The sequence below is a fragment of the Psammomys obesus genome, unplaced genomic scaffold (genome assembly GCF_907164565.1).
Source record: "Psammomys obesus unplaced genomic scaffold, mPsaObe1.curated_primary_1811, whole genome shotgun sequence".
In the NCBI taxonomy this organism is placed as follows: domain Eukaryota; kingdom Metazoa; phylum Chordata; class Mammalia; order Rodentia; family Muridae; genus Psammomys; species Psammomys obesus.
In genome coordinates, this window is record NW_026596166.1 from 11,233,039 (window position 1) to 11,241,307 (window position 8,269).

Sequence of the window (8,269 nt, forward strand, 5' to 3'; positions counted from 1 at the left end):
ATCAGCCCCCTGTAACCATGCTTCTCGCTTCTGTACCAGTGCTTCTGCTCTAAAACCCTATAAAAACCCCAGCTTCCCATTTAGGGGGCGCGCAAAGTCCTTTCGAGTGACTTTCGCCCCGAGTACTCGTGTATCAAAATAAAAGCCTCTTGCTGTTTACATCCGAATAGACTCGTTGTTCCTTGGGAGGGGGTCTCTCAGACGAAAGATACACTCCAGGGATCTTTCAACAGAGTGCACAAAACATCCCCCAACAAGAAGCACCAGTGAATCAGGCCCTATTCTTCTCTTCCTCAGTCAGCCAGTCATAGGGAACACTCCATGAAGCTATAGCTGCATACGGGGCAGCAAAGGGCTTTATAACAGGAGTAGAACCAACAGGCATTTGGGCAACTTCTTCAGCAAACTTGCTTGGACTTTCAGGCCACTTCTATTTTATAATAGATAGCTGCTATGGATTCTCTACTTTATGAATTAGTGGGTCAGATGATACCCAGCTCATGATGGGAAGCTCAGGTTTCACAGTAACTTGGTGGCTCATTGTCAAATATTCAGTTTCCACTAAGACCCAATATCAGGCCAACAGTTGTCTTTCAAAGGGAATGCAGTAGTCTCCAAATGATAGAGCCTTGCTCCAAAATCCCAATAGTCTCTTCTGTGATTCACCTATAGAGGCCTGTCAAAGGATCCGAACAGCAAAGAGAAAAAGCTTCTTTCTGTCTTGTCCTTATGTAGGTTGCCAGCAGAAGGTGTGGACAGTAGGGGATGCCTTCTCTCTCCAACATACAGTTTAGAAGTGGATCTACCTACTTCAAATTAAGCCAAAAATTTTCACAGCTGTGCCATCCATTTTTGGATCTCAGTTAATTCCAGATGTGCTCAAGTTGATAACCAAGAGTAGTCACCACACCATCTAATTCTGGTGAGCAACCAATAGCAGTGGCAATAGCAATAGCTTGGGGAACTTAAGGTAGCTCCTCAGCAAACAACTCGTGAGGTTGTAGGCCAGGCCTAACACTGCTATTTTTGTTTGTTTATGGCTTTGGGGAATACCCCCCCTTGCATTCAAATTTATTTTGTTTTGTTTTTGGAGACAGGTTTTGTGTGTGTGTGTGTGTGTGTGTGTGTCTGTGTGTCTGTGTAACCTTGGCTGTCCTGGACTCCCTTTGTAGATCAGACTGGCTTTGAACACACAGCAGTTGGCTTGCCTCTGCCTTCCAAGTACTAGGATTCAAGGCTTGTGCCACCATGCCCAGTGCATTCAAATTCTTTAACTGCTATTTTAGCAACACATTTTTCTTTTCAATGAACTCAGCCTCCGTAGGGTTGTAAGGTAGGTTTAAGTACCATTGTAGCTAGTTGTCCTTAGCCCAGCTTTGCATACCAGTATTTGTGAATGAGTAGCCCTGTCACTGTCAATTCTCTGAGGGTGACTATACACAATATTGATTTGGAATAGGCCCTTGATGATAGCCTTACCTGATGTTTATTTGCTTGGGAATATAATAGTTTTTCTTGGAAATACAAATATTGTGGAATATTTGATCCCCTTGGGAATCCCAAAATTATAAAAACCTGTATCTTGTTTGGTGTGGTTCATCCCTATCACACGCCTTTAATCCAAGAACTTTCTATTTAATCTGTAAACAGGAGATTATGTTGTGGGTAGCCCTAGCACACACCTTTAATCTAAGACTTTTCTAGATTTAATAAAGTTAACCCTAGGTCAAGAGGTGCAGCAAGAAACCAGCATACAGGGATTTAATAGAAAGGATTAATAGAAAGGAGGGGCTTTGAGTTGAAGGGTATTTCAGATATCTTGGAGAAGGAACACTGTTGATCTTTGCCCTTTTAGCTCTTGGCTTTTTCCTCCTGGGGTATCAGGTGAGGTAGCAGGCCTTTTCCTCCTGGGCTGCTGAGCTAGCTGAGCTAGTAAGCATCTGGCCCTGAGCTTTGGGTTTTTGTCTTTTTCCTTCTGGGATTCGAGTTGAGTAGGAAGGTCAGCTGGGTGCTTTCTCTGCCTCTCTGAGCTAGCAAGTTTTCACCCGAGCATCTGGCTCCTTAGTCTTCACTGATAAAATAAAATGATTTTGGATTTTTATTCAAATTTTAAATTTTAAAACAATAGTCTGTGGCTGTCCATGCAGGGAATATTAGGATTTCTCTGTAATAGACATAAGCCCTATGTGGTTTACCTGCCAACCCCTTACAGGATGGGTGGATTTATGTATTTGCCTCATCATAGCATTCCTATGCTCACATGTTTGGACACTTAGCAGTACACTGGAACATTCATAGGAATTCCAGTGGCCTAAGCTATTTTCTAGCCTATGTTGGTTCCTCTGTGGTCAATATGAACCTACTGAGCAGGCCCCAAATCAGGTAGTCCACGTTTTAGTAAGCAGATATACTTTTTGATTTCCAGGAAGGCTCAATGAACTATGAACTACTACATAGAAAGATACCAGGATTCCGGTATCTGTGATATATTTTCTCCCATATCTTTTGTCCCCATGGTAGCCAAACCAGCACTGGCCAATTTTCTCTTTTCTAGTTGAATATATCTCTTGATATGCCAGTATAAATGCTCTAAGGCCAAGTTTCATGAGCTATTGTGGTGATTTGAATGAGAATGGCCCTTATAGGTTCATATATTTGAATTCCTAGCCCCCAGTTGAACTGTTTGGAAAGAATTAGGAAGCATGGCCTTGTTGGGAGTATGTCACTGGAAGTGGGCTTTGAGGCTGAAGAGGTTAATACTAACAGGGCTAACTCCATTTTGTTTTTCAGACTCCATCCAAGGCTAACTTGTCCCTGGAGTAACTTGGTTCCCACCCTTGAGTTCTGAGAAAAACCACAGAATGTTCTTAGCAGTTGCAGCTAGACATAGCAACTGAGGCAGACCGATAAAGATGGGGTCAGTTAAGAAAATACAAGTTGTTCCCAGGGTTGAAATGTTCCTTTTGGCAAACAGTTCCTCTCTGTGGTTTGGCCAGATACTGTTAACCAATTAGGTCAAAGTGCATTTCATTCCTTTACCCATTGTCCAAACGAGTGACGCCAAGGCTTGGAAACCCCAGCTTGTGGTTTTGTCCTTTAAAAACCCTGTCTCCCCAGTCCTCAGGGACACTCTCCCAACCTGCTGTGCCAGGAGGGATTGCGACCCAAGCTCAAGCTTGAATAAAGACCCTTGTGTGTTTTTCATCAGACTCGTGTTCCTGGTGGTCTGTTGGGAGTCTCGTGATCTAGGCATAACAAGGTGACAACAGCCCACACCAGGCCCAGTGTCATTCTCTCTGCCTGCAGATCAGGCTGTAAAAGCTCAGGGCTGCTGCTCCAGTGTCATGTCTGTCTGCTTCCTGAATGATGATCATGGACTAACCCTGTAAAACTGTAAGCCAGCCTCCAATTAGATGTTTTCCCTTATAAGAATTGCCTTGGTTGTGGTGTCTCTTCACAGCAATAAAACAGTAACTAAGGCACTACTGTTAGCCCCACTGGCTACTCTGTTTTTCCCTGATCTCCAACCATATGACATCTGTCTTTCTTGGTACTGCTACAGTCACCATTCCTGTCTGGAGCCCTTGCTGTTGTCATTCATGAACCAGACATTAACAGGGATAAACAAAGTCCCTTCCTGGTTCTGCCGTTAGTTCAGTTACTGATGGAGGTACAGTGGCTTGAAAGGATGCTGGCTCCAACATAGCCTCATGGCATTCATGGCAGGGATTACAAATAGCACACGTCATTGCTGTGAGTATGCATATCAGTTTGTCAGAGTTTGATTCCGTGCCACCCCAGAAAGAGGCCTTCAGTCCAACCCATGCTTTGGTAATCTGTTCTTACTATTACCAAGGCACCTGTGATAGAGTTCGCCTGTTGAAATTAAAAAAAAAAAAAGCTAGCAATTCTGTTTTAGGAATAAATGCCAATTCCCCTCCACCCCACTCCTAGCTTTTTGATCCCATGTTCAGGACCAAAACTGCATTGGAACAGTTTGCACATTGCTTGGGTTGTCTTTCCACAACTTCTGGCAATCACCCTCTGATCTTCTGGCAGCTTCTAACCTGAAGAACATTGAGGTCATGGGGCACACAGCAATTTAGCTTGTTTTACAAGAATGTCAGCTTCTCTGACCTTTCTATCCCAGCCCCACAGGGTACCCCTCCCCTCTTTTTTTCAAGTGATTAAAAGGATGGGTGTTGGGGGTTGCTCTGATGTTTGTATTTTGATGCTAACTACTGACCCTCAAGATCTGGTGACTGCCTGGATACACCTATCCTTATGTAAACCTGCCTAAGACATTATACCTGATTGATTAATTGAAGGCCTAAAACCTGGACAGGGCAGAATGGGGTAGGCGTGGCTAAGGTTCCTGGGCTTTGAGTTCAAGAGAGTCACAGGAAACAGACAGATGAGAAGAGAGGAGGTGGAAGACACCACGATGGGTCAGCGTGGAGAAGGAACCTGGGCCGGGAGGAAGGGCTCCAAGGATGTTGTGGATGGAGAAAACACCAAGATGAAAAATATAAGCAAATATCTTGGGATAATGGATGGAAGGCAGCCCAGAGAGGAATGGTTAAGGTGGATGGCATTGGATGGGGGCTGGGAGATGGATGGTGAGGTTATTCAGACAGTGTAGGTAGAATGTCTGCCCAGCCCAAGGTAAATAAGGCAATTATAAAATCTAACAGGTGTCTGTGTCTTATTTGATTGTGATAGCAGGTATCTTGATACCGCCAAGATAATCATAGGACAAATAACAATAAACATTATATAGCCCAACACCATTTTTATTGCTAACAACAGGTAGGTAACAGGTGAAGCGAGGCATGAAAATATACCAATGGCTTAGAAGCTCTGCAAATACCCGCATGTGTTTGCATTCACAGGTGCCAGCTATTTATAATTTTCTTTGTATCACATGTATCTTACTAGGCTAAAGTACTTTCAAGAATTTTATAGTTGTGTTTGCCTACTGTACCTAATATGGACTGATCTAGCTTTTGTTTGTTTGTTTTTAAGACAGGGTCTTTCTATTATGTAGCTCTAGTTGTCCTAAAACTCATTAGTATAGACCAAGCTGGCCTCAGCCTCACCGAGATCTACCTGCCTCTGCCTCCTGCGTGCTGGGATTAAAGGTGTGATGGCCTCCATAATTTTTTAAAAGAGTTGTGTGTGAGTGTGTGTATATGGGCATTTTGCCTGGATGTGTGTCTGTGCACCCTGTGTGTATAGTGCCAGAAGAGAGCATCAGATCCTTTGAACTGGAATTATAGATGATTGTGAATTACCATATGGGTTCAGGAACTGAGTTCTGAATCTGTTGAGTCATCTCTCCAGCTACTATTTTTTGTTTGTTTTTGAGACAGAGTTGGCTGGTATTGAGCCCACAAAAATTCACCTGCCTCCGTCTTCCAAGTGTTGGGAGTAAAGATGTGTGCCACCATCCCAACCTCATCTTCATTCTGTTAGGTTTACCTGGTCTTTCAGATTCCTTCCTCTTTATTATTACTTTTTAAAACTTTGTATCATGTAATGTGTATGGGCAAATGTGTGTGTGTGTGTATGTTCATGAGTGTGTGCGTGTGCGCACATAAACCAGAAGTTGGGGTTGAGTGGTTTCCTTTACTGACCCGCCCCCTATTTTTTGAGACCGAGTCTCTCACTGAATCCAGATCTCATCAATTGACTAGACTGGCTGGCCAGTAAGTTCTAGGAATCCATCTGTCTCTGCTCCCCCCACCCCATCCCACCCTGCAAAAACTACAGTCATGCCACCATGCCCAACTTTTATGTGGGTGCTAGAGATCTGAACTCAGGTCCTCATATTGTGTGGCAGACACTTTATCAGCTGAGCCATCTCCCCAGCCTCTCAGATGCTTTTCTAAAGCTGTAAAAGCCTCAGTTTTGCCTCACTTCATCTACATAATAAAATCTTCTTATTGAAAAATAGGCAAGATAACAAAACAAGGTCTTCCATCACTATCCCATGACATCTGTCCTCTGTCCTCAGGTAATCTCCCTTTATTGTTCCTCGGTGGTGACCTTGGTGAAGGTATCTGGACGTGACCTGTCCTTCATACCAGTGAATGTGAAGTGGCCTCAGGATCCACAGGCAAACGGACTACTGAAAAAGGCATTAGCAAGCTTCAAGCGCAATATGGAGAGATCCCATCTCCTGTATTAACTGCCCTGACAAAAGAGTGGTATGGGGTACCATAGCCACTTCTTTATTCAATTCTCTATAATCCACTTCACTTTCAGGAGACACTGTGCTTTTTCACAGCTCCTACCCTCCAACGCCATCCCCTGGATGTTTGAGAGAGCGATTTATCTTTACCCTAACTTTTTAAAGCTTTCTGCGATCTCATCATCGCCCCTGGGCAGCCTGGGCTGTTTGGTAGTCATAGGGGTCTAATCAAGACAGGTCACTTTACAGTCTCGCCCAGCCACATATGACTGCCTCTCAGTTTGTTCTCTCAGCAAAACTCTCCAGTGCATGCAGGGTGTGTCCCACTCAAACATTTATGTCCTCCTGCAGTGGAGAAATGCATACAGCATACTCCTGGGAGAGGTGGGCATAATTGATAACCAGGACAATTTGACCCCTTTAATTGTGGGTGTGTATTATGATGTATCCATGTATGTATATGACCTGTGTGCCGCTACAGCATACATGTGGAGGTCAGATCAGTGTCCATCCTTGTCTTTCACCTCATTTCAGACAGGGGCTCTTAGCTGTTCACTGTTGGGACTCATGAGCTTCCAAAGACCCTATGTCCAACCTTTTATTGGCTACAGGAATGCTGCAGGGATTAGATTCTCACCACCACACCTGGATTTATGTAGGCTCTGGGGATTAGAACCCAGCTCCTCAGGCTTGCACAGCAAGCTTTTTTATGCACTGCAGCCATGGCATGGAGTCATGGCAACAATTGGCAGAACCAGGAAGCTGAGAGCTCCCACCTTCACATGTAAGCACAAAGCAGAGGAAGGGCGCTGGAAGCAGGGTGAAGCTACATGATCTCAAAGCCTGCCCTCACTGATGGACCTCCTCCAGCAAGGCTGCACCACCTAAACCTCTCCAAACAGCGTCCCCAACTGGGAACCAAGTGCTCCAATACCAGAGCCTCTGAGGAACATTTCTCATTCAAAGTGACACAGTTGGGATCTCTCCCGTCTTTTCTGTCTAGCTTAACTTTTCAAAAGTTTAAAATGTAAAACCAGGCAAATATCTACTATTTTGCTTTTTAAAAAGATCTTAACTGTATGCCCCAGAAATAATTGCATATACCTGCTAAGAAATCGTGTTTTTTGCATATTTGTTTCCCAACTCCCAAGAAGTCTCATGTATCCAAGGCATGCTTTGAACTCTTGGGGTTCAGACCTGTGACCTCATGCCCAGTGCTCCCCTGTATCATGTAAGCTGTAGGCTCATGGTTTATTTATCTTACCATAGCTAGCATTTTATTTACTTATTTATTTATTTGGTCTCACTCTGATTCATTGACTGGCCTGGAAGTCACGATGTAGAACAAGTTGCCTGGGAGCTCACAGAGGTCTGCCTGGCTCTACCGTCTCAGTTCTGGGATTAAAGCCATGCGTCAACACGCAGCAAGAGCAGCGCCACCGCATTGACAATTCACCTCAAGCCAACCCTTTATAATGTTTGGTTTGTCTTTCCACCGGTTACAAACAAAACAAAACAAAACAAAACTCTCGTGGAAAAAGTGAGACATTGCTAATTGATGTCTGTAACACATCAATTAATCCAATCAATGCGTTGCTAATGACAGCGCATTGTGAGGAGGTCCTCCACTAAAGTGCTTGTTGAACAGGAGTGGTGGAAGAGGACCTGCTGAGGAAAACAGTGAAGACAATATTTCCAGAGCTTTTGTAGAACCGCTAAACAGCTACCCTGTAACTCTCCTAAGGGAAGATCCTGGGTGTGGGGAAGCTTGGCTAGGGTCAGAGAAGGTACAAGCAGAGGGTAGCTGAGTTTGAGACAGCTGAGTGTTCAAAAGGGCATTTGGGATAAAGAATGCTTGTTCCCACTCAGACCACTCTGCTTCACTCCCCAGGAGGGCGAGCCTGCGAGTGGCTTCCTGCTTTAGGCTTAGCATCTGAGATTCCCCGGGGATCTGGAGTTTGTGGAGGCCCAAAATCCATTTCACCAGGCCCAGAACACAGGGGCGGGGCGCGCCGATGGGGGTGGAGCAACGGGCGTGTCTATTCACGAGGGGCGGGGCTTCGGCGGTGGCGCCAA